The sequence below is a fragment of the Ovis aries genome, chromosome 4, assembly GCF_016772045.2.
Source record: "Ovis aries strain OAR_USU_Benz2616 breed Rambouillet chromosome 4, ARS-UI_Ramb_v3.0, whole genome shotgun sequence".
Lineage (NCBI taxonomy): Eukaryota > Metazoa > Chordata > Mammalia > Artiodactyla > Bovidae > Ovis > Ovis aries.
In genome coordinates this window covers 39,041,164-39,057,560 of record NC_056057.1, presented here as the reverse complement: position 1 = coordinate 39,057,560, position 16,397 = coordinate 39,041,164, and the positions used below count along the sequence as shown (strand labels likewise).

At 34.2% G+C, this 16,397-nt stretch overlaps 1 protein-coding gene across 9 annotated transcripts in view; it reads right to left on the bottom strand.

Annotated features, from left to right (window-relative positions):
• PCLO (piccolo presynaptic cytomatrix protein) overlaps positions 1-16,397 on the bottom strand; it is a 377,965-nt gene that overhangs the window by 190,904 nt on the left and 170,664 nt on the right. The window lies entirely within an intron of this gene.

Sequence of the window (16,397 nt, the reverse complement as noted above, 5' to 3'; positions counted from 1 at the left end):
GGGATTAGCATCTAATTGGCCTCATCATAAAAAGAAAATAAAAAATGTATCAAAGATGTTTAGTTGCTAAGTCCTAACTGACTCTTTTGCAAGCTCATGGATGGTAGCCTTCTAGGCTCCATGGGATTTCCTAGGCAAGAATACTAGAATGGAGTGCCATTTCCTTCTCCAGGGGATCTTCCCGACCCAGAGATCAAATACCCCAGGGACTGAACCCAGGTCTCTTGCATTGCAGGTGGATTCTTTACCACTGAGGCACTAGGGAAGCCCGCATCAAAGACAGACTAGGGAAATATCGTTTTTTTGGTTAAAATAAAAATCTGCATTTGTTCTAAATACAAATATTTTTAAGCCTTATACCTTCAAAATTAGTGTTCCTATCATAAACTTTTTCAAAAACTATTAAATTACAGTAGTTTTCTTTTCACAGCCAATTAATAGTAAGTTTTAAAAGACTTAGGCTATAATCTCCTATCTTTGGTTTTGGATCAAATGTAATTCTGTCTACCAAAGCAGAAGATGACAAGGCACATGTAGAAGTTTCAAAAATCACTTGTATATAATTCTCCATCTGATTTAAGATTAAAAAAATGTTATTTTAAATAATAATCACATTTTTTATGCAACTGTGTCAAGAAGCATTCACAAATTAAAACTGTTTGATATCTTTTCCCCCAGTTTTCTCAATTGCTGACTAACATAGTTCTTTATACTACTTCTGTTCCTAAGTGGAATCCATGGGCCACCTGAGCCAAATTTCCTGAAGTAGTCCTTACTCATACAAATTTTAGTAACTTTACCAACATACTTTTAGCAGAAACATGGGATAGGAGAAGGAGAATCTGCCTTTTAAATAACCTGTTGGTGAATTCTTTTGTAAACTAAAGACTGAGAAGTATCCTCTCATAACACACATAAATGGTCACATGGGAGAGAGATTGCTAGACTGATAATGTTGCAGAATTTCCTCCTTATTGATGTATGGTGTGCTTTTTCTTACATTATACCTATTAAAATGTAAGAAATTAAGGTTATACATGTAGCTTCTAACTGTTACCATTTAATGAATGCCTATCCTTTATTTTTTTTTTTTTTTTTTTTTAGTTTTTTATTTTTAAATTTTAAAATCTTTAATTCTTACATGCATTTCCAAACATGAACCCCCCCTCCCACCTCCCTCCCCATAACATCTTTCTGGGTCATCCCCATGCACCAGCCCCAAGCATGCTGCATCCTGCGTCAGACATAGACTGGCGATTCAATTCACATGATAGTATGAATGTTAGAATGTCATTCTCCCAAATCATCTCACCCTCTCCCTCTCCCTCTGAGTCCAAAAGTCCGTTATACACATCTGTGTCTCTTTCCCTGTCTTGCATACAGGGTCGTCATTGCCATCTTCCTAAATTCCATATATATGTGTTAGTATACTGTATTGGTGTTTTTCTTTCTGGCTTACTTCACTCTGTATAATCGGCTCCAGTTTCATCCATCTCATCAGAACTGATTCAAATGAATTCTTTTAACGGCTGAGTAATACTCCATTGTGTATATGTACCACAGCTTGCTTATCCATTCATCTGCTGATGGACATCTAGGTTGTTTCCATGTCCTGGCTATTATAAACAGTGCTGCGATGAACATTGGGGTACATGTGTCTCTTTCAATTCTGGTTTCTCGGTGTGTATGCCCAGAAGTGGGATTGCTGGGTCATAAGGTAGTTCTATTTGCAATTTTTAAGGAATCTCCATACTGTTCTCCATAGTGGCTGTACTAGTTTGCATTCCCACCAGCAGTGTAGGAGGTTCCCTCTCCAGCATTTATTGCTTGCAGATTTTTGGATCGCAGCCATTCTGACTGGTGTGAAGTGGTACCTCATTGTGGTTTTGATTTGCATTTCTCTAATAATGAGTGATGTTGAGCATCTTTTCATGTGTTTGTTAGCCATCCGTATGTCTTCTTTGGAGAAATGTCTATTTAGTTCTTTGGCCCATTTTTGATTGGGTCGTTTATTTTCTGGAATTGAGCTGCATAAGTTGCTTGTATATTTTTGAGATTAGTTGTTTGTCAGTTGCTTCATTTGCTATTATTTTCTCCCATTCAGAAGGCTGTCTTTTCACCTTGCTTATATTTTCCTTTGTTGTGCAGAAGCTTTTAATTTTAATTAGATCCCATTTGTTTATTTTTGCTTTGATTTCCAGAATTCTGGGAGGTGGATCATAGAGGATCCTGCTGTGATTTATGTCTGAGAGTGTTTTGCCTATGTTCTCCTCTAGGAGTTTTATAGTTTCTGATCTTACATTTAGATCTTTAATCCATTTTGAGTTTATTTTTGTGTGGGGTGTTAGAAAGTGATCTAGTTTCATTCTTTTACAAGTGGTTGACCAGTTTTCCCAGCACCACTTGTTAAAGAGATTGTCTTTACTCCATTGTATATTCTTGCCTCCTTTGTCAAAGATAAGGTGGAGAGATCACAACAGACAACACAGAAATACAAAGGATCATAAGAGACTACTATCAGCAGTTGTATGCCAATAAAATGGACAACGTGGAAGAAATGGACAAATTCTTAGAAAAGTACAATTTTCCAAAACTGAACCAGGAAGAAATCGAAAATCTTAACAGACCCATCACAAGCACGGAAATTGATACTGTAATCAGAAATCTTCCAGCAAACAAAAGCCCAGGTCCAGATGGCTTCACAGCTGAATTCTACCAAAATTTCGAGAAGAGCTAACACCTATCCTACTCAAACTCTTCCAGAAATTGCAGAGAAGGTAAACTTCCAAACTCATTCTATGAGGCCACCATCACCCTAATACCAAAACCTGACAAAGATGTCACAAAAAAGAAAACTACAGGCCAATATCTCTGATGAACATAGATGCAAAAATCCTCAACAAAATTCTAGCAATCAGAATCCAACAACACATTAAAAAGATCATACACCATGACCAAGTGGGCTTTATCCCAGGGATGCAAGGATTCTTCAATATCCGCAAATCAATCAATGTAATTCACCACATTAACAAATTGAAAAATAAAACCATATGATTATCTCAATAGATGCAGAGAAGGCCTTTGACAAAATTCAACATCCATTTATGATAAAAACTCTCCAGAAAGCAGGAATAGAAGGAACATATCTCAACATAATAAAAAGCTATCTATGACAAACCCACAGCAAACATTATCCTCAATGGTGAAAAATTGAAAGCATTTCCCCTAAAGTCAGAACAAGACAAGGGTGCCCACTTTCACCGCTACTATTCAACATAGTTCTGGAAGTTTGGCCACAGCAATCAGAGCAGAAAAGAAATAAAAGGAATCCAAATTGGAAAAGAAGAAGTAAAACTCACTGTTTGCAGATGACATGATCCTCTACATGGAAAACCCTAAAGACTCCACCAGAAAATTACTAGAGCTAATCAATGAATATAGTAAAGTTGCAGGATATAAAATCAACACACAGAAATCCCTTGCATTCCTATACACGAATAATGAGAAAGTAGAAAAGAAATTAAGGAAACAATTCCATTCACCACTGCAACGAAAAGAATAAAATACTTAGGAATATATCTACCTAAAGAAACTAAAGACCTATATATAGAAAACTATAAAACACTGATGAAAGAAATCAAAGAGGACACTAATAGATGGAGAAATATACCATGTTCATGGATTGGAAGAATCAATATAGTGAAAATGAGTATACTACCCAAAGCAATTTACAAATTCAATGCAATCCCTATCAAGCTACCAGCCACATTTTTCACAGAACTAGAACAAATAATTTCAAGATTTGTATGGAAATACAAAAACCTCGAATAGCCAAAAGCAATCTTGAGAAAGAAGAATGGAACTGGAGGAATCAACTTGCCTGACTTCAGGCTCTACTACAAAGCCACAGTCATCAAGACAGTATGGTACTGGCACAAAGACAGACATATAGATCAATGGAACAAAATAGAAAGCCCAGAGATAAATCCACACATATGGACACCTTATCTTTGACAAATGCCTATCCTTTAAAGTACACAGGTGGAGAGTCATGCAAACAATATTGTGATTGTATGTTGTACTGTTTTCTGAGAGGTAATTTCAAATTGCTCTTCATATTGGATCATTCTTTCCAGTAGCATAACTTCAATTATTTAGAGACAAAAATCACTTATTGTCCTAGAATATTATTAGACAACTAAGATTCATTTCTTCAGTTTTTAATTTCTTTGAAGAAACAAAAATGTTGCTTAATAATAATGACTGTTTTGCAACTTGTAAGTTGCTATAATTCTTACTAGATTATCTAAAACAGTAAGGACCTGAGTCAATTATTTAATTTCAGATAAAATGCTATCTATAAAACATTAGTATGTATTATGGGTCACTTTACTTTGTGTGTTATGATCATCCAGTACCAATTTCTTTCTTAATTTCAACTCTAAGCAGCAATAAAGTGACTTGTGGCTTCTCTATATAGTAACTGTATACAAAGTCTTAAGAAAGAAACTGATTTGATCCTTATGTCTAATTCTAAAAGTTCCAGCTGTTGTCTTGAAGAGTCCCTAGAGAAGGTACTTCCATAATGTCAACAGAAAATCAATCTTAATCAGTGTTGTGGTTTCAAAAACTGCTCCTTGGTGGGGTCATATCTTATAATATTTTCATTCAGAAACTGACACTTTTAAAAACAAAAATAGACACAAATATCTGTACCATTGTGTACCATGACAAAACATTGTCATATGGATTCTAAATGCCAAATGCAGGTGGGTGCTATGCATTCCTGTCAGGGCAGGTCCAAATGTAAATAAGTTAGGAAGTTTTTAACATTCCAGAAATAAATATTTGGAAATTCTTATCAATTACAAAAGCATGAATACTTTATCTGAGTTTTAGGGACAAATTATTCTTACAAAGTTGTCATCTCTGGCTAGTTATATTAACAGCATGTGATACCAAAATGGTACACAGCTCTCATTAAAAGGAAAATATGTTGAGAAAATAGAGTGATTATTTCAAGGTAGTATACTCATTGTTTTCACACATTTGAAAATTTAGGTAAGAGGATAAAGGGTTACATTAATTTAATCTACTATGTCACATAAACACTTCATTTTCCTGATTTAAAACGTTTGCTAAACCTAGAAGCAGTGATAACCCACCCCTACTAAAATCACAGGCAAAGAGAAGGCAATAGCACTAGTCTAAGAGAAAAATGACCTATGTTGAGAGCCTCATTGGCTGTTTCAAATCTCTTTTGCTCAAATTCCCATCCCGATTCAGTTAAACCTAGTATCTTTTTTTGTTTTTTGGCCTGTTCATGCAGCTTGTGAGGTCTTGTTCCCTGACCAAGGCTTGAACTTGGGCCTTCTGCAGTAAAAGCATGGAATACTAGCCACTGGACTGTAAGGGAATTCCCTAAACCCAGTATCTTTAATTGTTACTGTCTGTAATTAATTTTAACATGATGTTGCCACATTTGGTCTCTTGGTTACATGACTGATTTGCATTTTGAAGAATATCATAAGGCCAAGCTCATTTTTTAACGTACACTTTGTCACCAAAATTAATTCAGAAACTGATGCTAGTATTATGTCAAATAATTATGACAAGAGCATTCACTTACATATCTATTCTATAGATATTCAGTCGATTTTTATCTATGGAGTACATATATCCTGGGGAAATTATATGTGCAAGGCTTATTCAATCATGAACTCACACTCAAGTAGAAGAAAGAAGCTATGGGTTAAATGTAAGTATAATATGCAGGGGAAAAAACTAAGGAAGATGGAAAGGATACTATGGTTTAGATGGAAAAGATACTATGGTTTAAAAGGATTATCTGATGAATTCATTAACAACATAAGGAATTTGATAAATTATAAATCACACAGAGTAATTTTTCACCAGTTAGAAATATTGAACGGGTGGTCTCACATGTGTGTCTCTTCTTTCTGCAGCCCTAGAACTCAGATTGTTGTTTAGTTGCTAAGTTATGTCACTCTTTGCGACCCCATGGACTATAGTCCACCAGGCTTCTCTATCCATGGGATTTCCCAGGCATGAATACTGGTGTGAGTTGCGATTTCCTTTTCCAGGGGATCTTCCCAACCTGGGGATTGAACCCGTCTCTCCTGCAGTGGCCGGCAGATTCTTTACCTCTAAGCCACCAGGGAAGCCCTTAGAACCCAAATTAGAATACCAACAAATTCAGCAAGCAGAGGAAATTATAAATTCAATAAAGGATTGAAAAGAAAAAACACTATTAGTTGCATCAAAAATTATATATTTCTTTAAACATGTAAATTTAAATTCTGTTTATTAAAAGAAAAGATAGGAAAAGGCAGAGATTAGGGTAAAATCCGAACTAGAAATGAGAAAAGCAAAAGCCATCAGATTCTGACAAAGAAGAAAATGAGTAAAACTTATTTTCACAAGAAAATTCATTTAGGACAATACAGGTCGTCATTATTCAATCATCATTAAATAAAAACACAATTACCAGAAGAATTTTCTTTACCAAAAAAAAAAATTGGAAAAATACTCTACAACCAGATAAGAAAATGTAAAAATCTGTTTTTCACAATTATTTCTTTTTTGCTTTTTAATCACAAATAATCCCAAAGACTTTTTTTAAATCACTGTATTCAGGAACCTAATTAAGAAGTATTAATTTTCTGGGTTCAAAAATACATACCTACAATCTTTAGTTTCTCAATAGCCACACATTATTAGACACAACATTATTTAATACTCATAATGTTTCTAGTTCAGTAGCAATCTGAAGAATTAAGCGAGATTTCTAAAATTATATTAAAATTCATAATATCTCACACTCACATATGACTTTTAATAGCTGGATAGATTTTGCCAAACATAGAATTAACTCTTTCTATAATAGTTACAGTTGTGACACACGTGCCTAATCATATTTTGCCTAAAGGTTAAATATCAAATGTTATGGTTTTATCTCTGAGCTATTTCCTTAGAAAGACAGTGAGACAATCAGAAAATGTATATGATAAATAATATGATGCATTGTATATTATATATGTGTATAAACTGAAGGCATTTCTATTCTATTACTAAGTCTATTACATAGAAAAATAGAACAAATAGATCCTATGGAGGCTTTTAAAAACATACTAGTCATTATTATGGATGCTCTCAGACCATTTCCATTTGGATTCTGTGTTTTAAAAATATGTTTTATTTTTAGTATACTTTATGTATCTTCTAATGGCATAAATATAATGCAAGTTTATATTTCATCTATATTATAATTAAGTGTATTAAATTCAGAAGGATGTATTTATATGTCATTTATATATATTTATACTATGAAACCAATCACATTTTTTAGTGCCTTATTGTTAATATCCAGGACATCAAAATTCACATCCAAATAGGAACAATTCTGATAAAGTATATGAAAAATAACCCCATTTTTATTACAATGTATTAAAATATATCCATTTGCCAACTAGTACACGTTAATAAAATACATTTATTTTAACATAAAATCATCAGGGCTTCAAAACAACACTCTAAAAAACCATTTAATCTTAAGAGGAGAGTAGGAAATGAATGCAGTTTTACCCAAAAAAGGAATTCTGCTGTGCTACTCAGCATTTTTCTATCAATAAGCAATTTGCTTTATATAACATTTCAGCTGTAACTATAGCAACAATACCATTAAGGAAAATCTCAGAACTTCAGGCTTGCCTATTTATTTTCCCAAGTATTTTTTCTGAAGCATGATAATAAGACCTGCAGCAGGTTGAACATCTGATTTTAGACTTTAAATGGTAGAGAAGTGATGGTCCCAAAATCTACATAAGCAATCATATTTGTGTCAGAGAAATATTATCTTAATATGAATTTTTCATTAAAGAATCAACTAGATTGATTCAGAAACTCATAAACTTTTTGTCAATAGAAGTGTTTAAGTAGATCCTGAGTGACCCCACTTAAAATTCTGTAAAGGAAAACCAAGTAATCAAGGGGATTGCTACTATAATGCCATTGAGTTTCCTGGCTGCCATGAAGCTTCTGAGTCCACAACAAAAAATTTACATATATTTTTGCTGGTCTGTTTATCTGTTTGTCATCCAGAACATTATTTTTTTTAAAGCTGAGAAGTAATTACACTGATAATTTGTTTAGAAGTCACTGTTTTACTTACTGACAAATCCACAAATTGGCGAACAACATCACCTGCAACTTGGCACTTTTTTCTATGTCCCCTACAGTCTAGGCATTAGGGTGTTTTATTTATCCAAGGCCCACACACTCTTCAACTTGACATTCTAAAAGATCAGATTTTTTTGCGTATTAAATCTCTAATTTAGTTACTTTTGTTACTTTTAAAAGGGAAAATGATTGATGGATGATGCATGGTGGATTCACTTTTTTTCCTTCAGCTTATACAATAAACTGTTCAGACTACAAAGTCAGGATATTAAAAACTTGTAATGATTATAAGACCACATTTGCAAGTGTGTGCAAAATGTGTTTGTGATATTTCTATTACTTTGTCCCTCAAAAAAATGAATGGGATTACTTTTGTTCCTTTTATAATCACTGAAATAAGAGTAACTCATAGCCAATATATATAACTGACTGGCTGAGGCTCTTCCTCATTTACTTCATATGTAGATGTAAGAACTTTCTCAGAATGTATTGGAATATTAATATTGACATGAAAACTAAGAAAAAAAACAAGTAGGTGATTTAAATATCAATTTTCAATGGAATTACTGATATGTAGGGTAGAAAATCAATAATGAAACCTAGTAGAAAATCTGTACTATTAGAAACCTATATAGGTGTTATCATTCTTAGGTCTAAATTGATCAGTGGTCATGCCCTTATCCATCTCTTCCTTTATGTTTACATCTGTAAGACCTGCCTCCGAATCCCTTATCTAAATGCATGAAGTCTATTTTACTCTTTTGCTGTAATTTTCTATACAATGTACATTTTCGTATAATGTAAAACTATATTAACAAACATTTCCATAAATAGCAAGATCCCGACTAAAATCATGTATACTATACTAGGGTTTAAAATTATAAAATAAAATTATTGGGATTATAATTGCACACTTTGATTGACATTTTTCTGTGTCTATTTTTCTTTGAATAAAGCAGGATCATTTTTCTAGTCACCTTTTCACTACAATTAGTAGGTAGTTTCCTAAACTAAGAAAGTAATCTCTGAGTGTTCCATGTTTTAAATACCATTACATAAATAATATATAAATACACATGCACTAATTAAAATCTTCTGAATAATTACAGTAACAATTTTGACAGAACTTGAGGGAAATCAGGGGCTTAGTTTCCTTTCAGAAATATATGAAAATAAATATGTATTTTCTACTAAATATAAAAGAACTAAACAGGGTTAATTTCCTTACAACATCTTCCTTCCTTTCTTCTTTTTCTTTTCTATCCTTTTCTACCTCCCTCTCTTTTTTTTTCTACCTCTCTTTTTTTTCTGACTGGAGAGAGAGAGAGAGAGAGAGAGAGAGAGAGAGAGAGAGAGAGAGAGAGAGAATGACCTCACTAAAACTGTTTTTGACTAAGTAAGTTACCTGATTTGGGTTCAATCAGAAACATTAGTACACCTGATCACCTTCCAGTGTGATCAAGTATCTGGTTAAAAGTGTATAAAAGACAACTCTAAGGACACAGCTGATTTCTCACTGGTAACCAATAATAAACTGAAGTCAAGAGTAATCATACATATTTATGTTGACTTTAGTTAATTCAGCTCTAGAAAAAAATGGAAGTCTCAAAGGTAAGACTTACCTGCAGATTCATGGCATTTCTATGTGTGATTAATCGTTCTAGTGTACTATACTTTAGGTTGACATTTCTATGTTTAACAGAAAATAAGCAATAGTTTAAATATTTATCATTTATATGGATACCAAATTTAGGTTTTTAATCAGTTCTTATCCCTCTGCTTTGATAGAGTTTATTATTGATTACAAGAGGTGTTTACTTTGCATGTGTGAATAATTACATCAAAGAAAAAAAATCCTTTTTAGTCTAACTTAGTCACTAGTCAGCCCTTCAGGAAATGTGCGACTGAATTTCAAAATAAGATTTATTTTGAAGATTTTTAATACACCTCAATACAGTCGTTTTATGTATGTTAAAATTACAAAGTTACACACATTTGGAAGACAGGTTATTTAAAGCATACACTAGCTGAATAAAGTGGGGAGCCTGGTGGGCTGCGGTCTATGGGGTCACGGGGAGCCATCATGACGATGACTTAGCACAGCTGAATAAAACTTTATCAAACATTTTACAGGATAAATAAAAAAATCAATCCCAATTTTAAACATAAGCATCCTTGTGAATATAATATTCAGACAGAATAATCTCACAGGCTAGGGAGCCTGATATGCACAGGACTAGGACTTGTACCACTCGATAACAGAGAATGAATACAGGTGAGGGGTGTTAAACCCTCGCATCAGTAAAACGCAGCAGAACATGGTGCAGTACCGGAAGTTCTTTGTGCAGGGAAGAATCAAAGTGTTGACTCTGCAAGATGTAAACTTTTCTAAGCTGAACTGTGTTTCCCAGGATTCTCTTCCCTTAAGTACATTATAATATAAAGTCAAATATAACTCCTCATTCAGTTAAGTGATGTAATTAAGGTAAGATGATAAAATGAGGATTAGGAAGGTAGCAACCTAAATGGAGTAGAATTTACGGTGGCCTATGACAGGCCAGATAGATATGGAAAACAGGAAAATGGACCAAATCTTTAAGGCAGTAGAAACACAATTCACACCTGGATGATAATTATCTGTTACAGTGTAGGCTGAAATTAGTAGGCATAAATAAAAACATCAAAATCAAGCAAACTTTTAAGAAGGACTTGGTTTCTCAATATGGCAGTGACCAGAAGCATCTATTTTAAAGCAAGTCATTTAAGTTGTTCTTTGTCCCATAGCCACTCACAGACTTTAAGATTGAAGTCTAATATATTGAATCTGAAATCATTTATATTAAAGAAATAAACACACATAAACACACATAAATATACACATATACATCTCTTTCTTTTTTACAGGAATGCCTGCCTGCCCATGGGAAATTTTTGAATGGTTTGAAACAATCATTGATTATTAAATATTCTTATTTTATTAAATATTTCATTTTTTATTGAAGGATAATTATAGAATTATTTTTTCTGTCAAACCTCAACATGAATCAGCCATAGGTATACATATATACCCTCCCTTTTGAACCTCCCTCCCCATCCCATCCCTCTAGGTTGATACAGAGCCCACGTGTGAGTTTCCTGAGCCATAGAGCAAATTCCCGTTGGCTATCTATTTTACATATGGTAATGTAAGTTTCCATGTTACTCTTTCCATACATCTCACCCTCTCCTCCCCTCTCCCCATGTCCATAAGTCTATTCCCTATGTCTATTTCTCCATTGCTGACCTGTAAATAAGTTCTTCAGTACCTTTCTTCTCGATTTGGTATATACGTGTTAGAATATAGTATTTATCTTTCTCTTTGTGACTCACTTCACTCTGTATAATAGGTTCTTGGTTCATCCACCTCATCAGAACTGAGTCAAATGCATTCCTTTTTATGGCTGAGTAATATTCCATTGTGTATATGTACCACAACTTCTTTATCCATTCATCAGCTGATGGACATCTAGGTTGTTTCCATGTTCTAGCTATTGTAAATAGTGTTGCAGTGAACAATGGGATATGTGTGTCCCTTTCAATTTTGGTTTCCTCAGGGTATATGCCTAGGAGTGGAATTACTAGGTCATATGGTGGAGCCCTGGTGGCTCAGAGGGTAAAACACCTGCCTAAAACACAGGAGATCCAGGTTCGATTCCTGGGTCAGGAAGATCCCCTGGAGAAGGAAGTGGCAGCCCACTCCAGTATTCTTGCCTGGAAAATCCCATGGATGGAGGAGCCTGGTAGGCTACAGTCCATGGGGTCGCAAAGAGTCGGACATAGCTGAGTAACTTCATTCATTCATTCATGGAGGTTTTATTCCTAGTTTTTTAAGGAATCTCCATACCATCTTCCATAGTGGCTGTATCAATTTACATTCTCACCAACAGTGCAAAAGCATTCCCCTTTCTCCACACCCTCTCCAGCATTTATTGTTTGTAGACTTTTTGATGATGGCCATTCTGATCGGTGTGAGGTGCTATCTCATTGTAGTTCTGATTTGCATTTCTCTAATAATGAGCGATGTTGAGTATCTTTTCATGTGTTTGTTGGCCATCTGTATGTCTCCTTTGGAGAAAGGTCTGTTTAGGTCTTTTCCCCAATTTTTCCTTGGGTTGTTTGTTTCTCTGGCAGTGAATTGTATGAGCTGCTTGTATATTTTGGAAATTAATCCTTTGTCAATTGTTTCATTTGCAATTATTTTCTCCTACTCTGAGAGTTGTCTTTTTACTTTGCTTACAGTTTCCTTTGTTGTGCAAAAGCTTTTAAGCTTAATCAGGTCCAACTTGTTTACTTTTGTTTTTATTTCCATTACTCTAGGAAGTGGGTCATAGAGGATCTTGCTTGGATTTATGTCATCAAGTGTTCTGTCTGTGTTTTCCTCTAACAGTTTTATAGCTTCTGGTCTTACATTTAGGTGTTTAATCCATTTTTAAGTTTATCATTGTGTATGGTGTTAAGAAGTATTCTCATTTCATTCTTTCACATGTAGCTGTCCAATTTTTCAGCACCCTTTATTGAAGAGGCTGTCTTTGCCCCATTGCATATTCTTGTCTCCTTTGTCAAAAATAAGGTACCCATAGGTGCATGGGTTTATTTCTGGGCTTTGGATCTTGTTCCATTGATCTATATTTCTGTTTTTGTGCCAGTACCATACTGTCTTGATGACTGTAGCTTTGTAGTATAATCTGAAGTCAGGAAGGTTGATTCCTCAGGTCCATTCTTCTTTCTCAAGAACGCCTTGGCTATTTGGGGTCTTTTGTGTTTCCATATGAATTGTGAAGTTTTTGTTCCAGTTCTGTGAAATACGCCATTGGTAATTTGATAGGGGCTGCATTGAATCTGTAGATTGCATTTGGTAGTATAGTCATTTTCACAATATTGATTCTTCCTATCAGGAACATGGAATAACCTTCCATCTGTTTATGTCATCTTTGATTTCTTTCATTAGTGTCTTATAATTTTCTTTGTACAGTTCTTTCATCTCCTTAGGTAAGTTTATTCCTGGATATTTAATTCTTTCTGTTGCAATGGTGAATGGGATTAATTCCTTAATTGCTCTTTCTGATTTTCATTGTTAGTATATAGAAATGCAAGTGATTTCAGTGTATTCATTTTGTATCCTGCAACTTTGCTAAATTCACTGATTAGCTCTAATGATTTTCTGATACTATCTTTAGTGCTTTCTATGTACCCTATCATGTCATCTGCAAATAGTGAGAGCATTACTTCTTCTCTGATCTGGATTCCTTTTATTTCTTTTCCTTCTCTGATTGCTGAATCACAGTGGTGAAAGTGGTCACCTTTGTCTTGTTCCTGCTCTTAGCGCGAATGCTTTCAGTTTTTCACCATTGAGAATAATGTTTGCTGTAGGTTTATCATATATGGCCTTTATTATGTTGAGGAAGGTTCCTCTATACTCATTTTTTTAAGAGTTTTAGTCATAAATGGGTGCTGAATTTTGTCAAATGCTTTTTATGCATCTATTGAGATTATCATATGATTTTTATCTTTCAACTTTTTAACATGGTGTATCACATTAATTGATTTGCATATATTGAAGAATACTTGCATCCCTGGAATAAACCCAACCTGATCATGGTATATGAGCTTTTTGATGTGTTGCTGAATTCTGTTTGCTAAAATTTTGTTGAGGATTTTTGCATCTATGTTCATCAGTGATACTGGCCTGTAGTTTTCTTTGTTTGTGTTGTCTTTGTCTGGTTTTGGTATCAGGGTGATGGTGGCCTCATGGAATGAATTTGGAAGTGCTCCTTCCTCTGAAATTTTTTGAAAGAGTTTTAGAAGGATAGGCATTAGCTCTTTTCTAAGTGTTTGATAGAATTCTCCTGTGAAGCCATCTGGTCCTGGGCTTTTGCTTTTTGGGAGATTTTAATCACAGCTTTAATTTCAGTGCTTGTAAGTGGGTTGTTCACAATTTCTATTTCTTCACTGTTCAATCTTGGTAGATTGAACTTTTCTAAGAATCTGTCCATTTCTGCCAGATTTTCCATTTTATTGCCATATAGTTGTTCATCATAGTCTCTTATAATCCTTTGTATTTCTGCATTGTCTGTTGTAACCTCTCCTTTTTCACTGCTAATTTTGTTGATTTGATTCTTCTCTCTCTTTTTTTTTTCATGAAGAGTCTGGCTAAAGGTTTGTCAATTTTGTTTGTCGTCTCAAAAAACCAGCTTTTAGTTTTAGCAATCTTTACTATTGTTTTTTTCATTTCTTTTTCATTTATTTCTGCTTGGATCTTTATGATTTCTTTCCTTCTACTAATTTTGGGGTTTTTTTTGGTTCTTCTTTTTGCAGTTGTTTTAGCTGTAAAGTTAGGTTATCTATTTGATGTTTTTCTTATTTCTTGAGGTAGGATTGTATTGCTATAAATGTCCCTCTTAGAACTGCTTTTTCTGCATAGGTTATGAGTTGTCATGTTTTCATTGTCATTTGTTTCTAGAAATTTTTTGATTTCCTTTTTTATTTCTTCAGTAACCTGTTGGTTATTTAGAAATGTGTTGTTTAATCTCCATGTGTGTGTTTCTTACAGTTTTTTTCTTGTAATTGATATCTAATCTCATAGTGTGGTGGTTGGAGAAGATGTTTGATACGATTTCAATTTTCTTAAATTTACTGAGGTTTGATTTGTGACCCAAGATGTGGTCTAACCTGGAGAATGTTCCATGTGCTCTTGAGAAGAAGGTGTATTCTTCTGCATTTGGATGGAATGTCCTGAAGATATTAATGAGATCCATCTCATCTAATGTATTATTTAAGGCTTGTGTTTCCTTATTAGTTTTCTACTTTCATGATCTGTCCATTGGTGTGAGTTGGGTGTTAAAGTCTCCTCCTATTATTGTGTTACTGTCAATTTCTCCTTTTATGTCTGTTAGTGTTTGTCTTATGTATTGAGGTGCTCCAATGTTGGATGCATAGACATTTATAATTGTTATGTCTTCCTCTTGGATTGATCTCTTGATCATTATGTAATGTCCTTCCTTCCTTTATTTTAAGGACTGTTTTGTCTGATATGGAGAAGGAAATGGCAATCCACTCCAGCACTCTTGCCTGGAAAACCCCATGGACAGAGAAGCCTGATAGGCTACAGTCCATGGGGTCGCAAAGAGTCAGACACAACTGATTAACTTCACTTTCACTTTGTCTGATATGAGGATTGCTACTCCAGTGTTCTTTTGCTTCCCATTTGCATGTAATATATTTTTCCATCCTCTCATTTTCAGTATATATGTGTCTTTAGGCCTGAAGTGGGTTTCTTGTAGACAGCATATATATGGGTCTTGTTTTTGTATGCATTCTCCCACTCTGTGTCTTTGGGTTGGAGCATTTAGTCCATTTACATTTAAAGTAATTATTGATATATATGTTCCTATTGTCATTTTCTTAGTTGTTTGGGGTTGATTTTGTAGATATTTTTCCTTTTCTTGTATTTCTTGACTATATAATTCCCTTTAACATTTGTTGTAAAGCTAGTTTGGTGGTACTGAATTCTCTTAACTTTTGCTTGTCTGAAAAGCTTTTGATTTCTCCATCAGTTTTAAAAGAGATCCTTGCCAAGTACAGAAATCTTGGTTGTAGATATTTCCTTTTCAGTACTTTAAATATATTCTGCCATTCCTTTCTGGCCCGCAGTTTCTGCTGAAAGATCAGCTGTAAGTGTATGGGGTTTCTGTTGTATGTTACTTGTTGCTCCTCCCTTGCTGCATTAAATATTCTTTCTTTGTGCTCAGTCTTTGCTAGTTTGATTAGCATGTGTCTTAGCATGTTTCTCCTTGAGTTTAACTTGTATGGGACTCTTTGTTCCTTTTGGACTTGATTGACTATTTCCTTTTCATGTTGGGGAAATTTTCAATTATAATCTTTTCAAAAATTTCCTCATACCCTTTCTTTTCTTCTGGGACCCCTATAATTCAAATGTTGGTGTGTTTGATCTTGTCCAGAGGTCTCTGAGACTATCCTCAGTTCTTTTCATTCTTTTTACTGTATTCTACTTTTCAGAAGTTATTTCCCCCATTTTGTCTTCCAGCTCACTGATTCATTTTCTGCTTCAGACATTCGCTATTGATTCCTTCTAGAGTATTTTTAATTTCAGAAATTGTGTTTTTTATGTTTATTCTTTAATTCTTCTAGGTCTTTGTTAG